This window comes from Eptatretus burgeri, chromosome 12 (genome assembly GCF_056783735.1).
Source record: "Eptatretus burgeri isolate ZD-2024b chromosome 12, Ebu_testis_v1, whole genome shotgun sequence".
NCBI lineage: Eukaryota > Metazoa > Chordata > Myxini > Myxiniformes > Myxinidae > Eptatretus > Eptatretus burgeri.
In genome coordinates, this window is record NC_140972.1 from 92,422,726 (window position 1) to 92,427,659 (window position 4,934).

The window sequence follows — 4,934 nt, forward strand, 5'->3', positions numbered from 1 at the left end:
CGATGTAGACAATATCACCAACTGTTATTGTGGGGTAGGGCAGGGTTACACCAGTGTGTGCTTTGGTGCATTCACTGTATTTTTGGTTCCAAGTCGGGCGATGCGTTGACTGTTGATGAAATCCAAGTCATCAAGAGGAATGGTGGTGTTGTTTCATTGGTCCCTCTGGTAGAGCATTTCGTAGGAGGACAAACCGCACTGACGCAGCCTGGAATTTAAGCAGGAACACACTGTACTGAGGGAGACAGGTGAAACAGGGTCACCAGACGGGTCCTCACGTTTTCGTTCGGATCGCTATTCACTGATAGCATGTTCAGCTACTGGGTTTTTGTTGGGAGTTTTCACTTGACCTACTTCAAGGGTGATTGTGAGGTGTGAAAGGTGGTCGCTTTTCGCGATGCTGGCAAATGCAGGACCAGGGTCGACTGATCCAATGCCGGCGAGCGAGCAGAGGTTTTCTGTTGCGTACCACGTACACTGTGGCGCCAATGCCGGCTCGTGTGGTAGATCCATTAGTAACAATTCACTACTGGTCTGACACTTTTGGTGAGGTTATTGTGCGATGTGACTGAAGGACTGCCTGAGCTTTCATGAAAGTAGCAGTTAATTCGTCGGACCGTGGCACACGGTCCTGTGAGGGCTGGCCAACACAAGCATCGTCCAAGAGGGACAACAAGGCAGCTGCTTGTAAGTGCCAACAAAGGACTGAAGGCCTTTCACAGTGGTAGGTGGATGGCAGGAACTTCGAGTGGCAACTTGATGAGGACTCGCACCCAAATGACCCAAAGACCATACCCATCCGAGGATAGTCGCGGAGCTTGTTTTTGTGGCTGACAGTTGAAGGTCACTTTTATCAAGGACATGAAGCACAGCGGAACAAACATTCAGTAGTTCCTCATGTGAATCTGTGCCACAGAATAAGTGATCTGCTATTTTTTCAAAAGAGCCAGCCTTGAGGAAGTCTCCAGGAACGCGACACATCAGCTCCTCCAATGCAGTCTTGGAGTCTGGCATGCCCATGGCAGACCGGGAATAAACACGAATCCCACGGAATGGGGTGACAACACCACAATATTCCACCGAATGCTTCGCGAGTGGTATCTGAAGGAAGACCGAAGACAAGTCAGATATGATGATGTAGGACCACCCTGAAATCGTGCGGAGAGTGAACTCCACGCAAGGCATAATTAAAAACCCTAACAGCTTGGTTGCAGTTTGTTGTAGCGACCAACATCCGTGAACTCAGTGGCAAGTTGGGATCCACCACCGGGCTTGTCGATGAGGACTGTGGGGTTAACGTACTCCACACAGACATCGGCATCTTCAGGTTTAACGAACATGCAACAACTTCCAACTCATCAAACTTGGCCTGCAGGTCGATGAGGCGTGATCAGTCATACTGGAGGAGACGACCCCTGCACTGTGGGGGTTTAGTTGGACCCATATTGACGATGGCACAAATGTTCCCGACAGCGCCATTGGAACCGATGATTTTTCGTGTCAAAAACAGTTGAGAACTCACAAATGGAGGGAGGCAAATGTCACCATGGATGTTTTCAGGATCAATGTGGATGGTATCACCAAAGGCGCGAAGTGAAGGTGGCGATGCACACTGAGGCAACACTGGAGGGGTGCTTGCAACCTCAGGGATGAGAGGGAAGCATGAGCGATGCCGAAATGGGAATATCGCTTGATAGTCATGGGAATTGTAGTTCAGTTCGGAATGTGAACGCGGCTACAACGCACTATGCACGATGTCGAGTTGAGGCCACACCTGCATGAGAGACGAGTCTCGTGTATCAAGGGATCTCAGACTGGGCTCAATGACGACGTCGGAACACATCATGGTGCCAGGGATATCTGAAAGGGGAATTTCAAGGAACTCGCCAGCCCATGGCGTGGTTGTCGTCGCTGGGGAGCGCAGACCAACTTGTGTGCAGCGGATTGAAGAGACCCCGCCTGTCTTAGGGGATGGATCCCGATACATGCACCGATCGTGATCACCGCTGCAAATGGGATTCCATGCAGGTCGAATGGAAGTGTCATTTTGATTTCCTGCAAGGACGTCAACATCGAGATCTGAAACAATCAAGACATCAAGTGCCAAATTGTGATCAGCCCTGTTGAGAACAACATGGGTACCACCGACTACATCTGGGGGGGGGGGGGTTCTAGTTTTGTATTTTTAATTAAATTTCTGGAATTTGTCTCTTGGAAGTTGTGGGTTATGATGTGTAAATGAGAGTTGAAAAAGTCTGATTGAATGAAATTTAATTACAGGCTATAAGGCAACAAAGGGTGAAAAATTTGAAAGGGGGTGTCGACTTTCTCTAGGCACTGTATATATATATATATATATATATATATATATATATATATATATATATATATATATATGTATATGTATATGTATACATATCAACCAGTCGAAAATGGTGGTGGGCTTTGTCGGTGAGGAATTGAGAGAGCTCCGGAGTTTCGTCAATGTTTTTTCCTGAGTCATGAAACCTGTTCTCCTGTCCGTGCTGCTTTGCCTCTGATATCTACACTAATCATGGACATACAAGGATAGCACCGTCAGCTTTAGGAGAGGAGATTGGGACCATACTCTGTGCAGAGTGTTGGTGCTGCCTAAGCAGTCTCCTTGGCTCGTGGACACAATCCTGGATGGGTCACCACTCCGACACAGGATACCAGCAAGCTGGCACTCATTTTTCCGACCTCGGAAGGATGACAGGCCGAGTCAACCCCACCTGGTATTAATTCAAGAGCTGAGCGGGATTTGAACTCAGGACCCAAGGTTCCCAAGCCCACCACCCGAACAATTAAACCTCCACCAGGCATACATCGGATTTGATTCCACCAAAATGGAAACCGTGGACCTATTGCCCATTTCCACGGTCTACATGGTTTTTATTTTGAATCAACCTCACCCATCATCTCCACCCCTTAACATTGTTTGCTGTTGACATGTAAAACTGCAATGAGAGAGTTCTCGTGGTTGTTGCACCACAGTTTGGATCGCAACATTTTCCTTCCTGTAAGCAAGTTATCAAAGAGTGAATATCGGCAACGCCTGGCCAGCTGGTGTTGCAAACAACATCGTTGAACCGAGCTGGTGATTCCAACCGCCTCCACATCCCTTGTTTTATCCTCCAATGCCGTGCCATTAACGTGGTGATGACAATAGGTCTGGGGTTGATTGTGCTGAGGTCAGTGCAGCTGTGCAGGTTCATCCTTACTACAATTCACATACTGGTGTGTGTTTGTGTGTTTGTCGGGCTACTCCTCCTACAGTTGTGGGCCAATTACCTCCACATTTGCTACATCGGATTAGCGTGACCCCAATTAATGTATAGGGGTGTTTTTATCTTTGCAGGGGGAGGGGGGTCTTGGTGGGGGGTGTTGGCTTAACAGTTAATGTGCTTGGCTTAAGTTTCTTGGATCTTGAGTTCAAGCCCCTGTCGAGCCGTTGAATTAATACCAGGTGAGGTTGACTCGGCTTGTCATCCTTCCGAGGTCGGCAAAATGAGTGCCAGCTTGCTGGTAACAGCGGCAAATCCACGCCCCCAAAAAACGATGCAGCCAAAGCAGCTGCAGGCTGCATTCGAATAAATAAAATCTCACCTGCACCTCTCACTCACCTGCATCTACACCTCGATGGGACCCATGTGGGTCAGCCGGCTCACGTGTGGCTGAGAAAGGGGTTGCCAATATTCCCCGACTTCTTCCTCTTTCCGTCGTCTTGTATAATTTCCAGGATGTATGAGGTGCCTTCGTCTTGTTAATAACAAGGTTGACTGTATAAGGGGCCTTACGAGTGCCAGAGGCTGAGACGGTTTCATGTGTTACACTGAAATCTTCCGTAAATATGTGCTTTTCAACAGAGAATTATTTTCAAACTTGTCCGCGAGTCTCTTTTCTCCATTGGTTCGACATAATGTGTCATTAGAATTAAGTAGATGGTTGTTGTACCCGCACTGGGCCGCTCTGGCCTGACGAGCACCAGCCGACACCCCACTTCCGGTTATGCTCGGCCAAACCGAATTGATAAATAAGGGTGAGGAGTCGAGAGCGCGGTTCCCCATCCGGGGGGGTTCATTCACCAGGGAGGTAACGCGGGATTTGGACGCGGGGACCCGACCAGATTTAACCATCTCAGATGGTGTCGGTGGTTGCTTAGCAACCTGTCTGTGGCTCGGCGGTTTGAGGGTCAAAGGTCAGGAAGTGGGTCCGAGAGAGGCCACTCGTGACCCGGCCGACAGGCACGTGACAATATATCACTGTAGATGCGAGTGTGTACCGGCTGAGTGATACTGAAGTTGTTTTAATGGTTCGTGCGGTTTCCTTGCTTAACGCTCAACATTTAAAAAGATAGAGCACGGACAAACAACGCTGAGAAGGCAATGGCAAACCACCTAATATAACGTGCCAAGAAACTGCTTCGTTTGCATCAACGCTCTGCAAAGATCATGATATAGCAAAATACAAAATGCAAAATACAGAATATAAAATATATTATATATTATATATCTTATCAATATATACATATGCAGTATATATACATACTGTATATATGTATATATATATATATATATATATATATATATATATATATATATATATATATATATATATATATATATATATATATATATGATATATAATACTGTATATAAAATATAAAATACAAAATACAAAAGATATAATATATTATATATTATATATCTTAGAAATATATACATATATATATATATATATGATATGTAATACTGTATATAAAATATAAAATAATAACACCCATAAAACAACAACTACCTCGGTGACAGCCTCCATAAATACGTCATTTCCGCTTTTCTCCGGGATAAACGGTTTTGTGTTTTTATTTATTTCCCCAAGTGAAGCCTTTGGTGAACAGCGTTTGTGTTTCCATA

At 45.8% G+C, this 4,934-nt stretch overlaps 1 protein-coding gene across 1 annotated transcript in view; it reads left to right on the forward strand.

Annotated features, from left to right (window-relative positions):
* Window positions 1-4,833: 4,833 nt before the first annotated feature.
* The window catches only part of NFXL1 (nuclear transcription factor, X-box binding like 1), a 105,302-nt gene continuing 105,201 nt past the window's right edge, over window positions 4,834-4,934 (forward strand). Inside the window, exon 1 of the mRNA XM_085848875.1 lies at window positions 4,834-4,934. This exon is cut by the window's right edge and continues 78 nt beyond it. The gene's annotated coding sequence lies outside the window, so the exon portion shown is untranslated.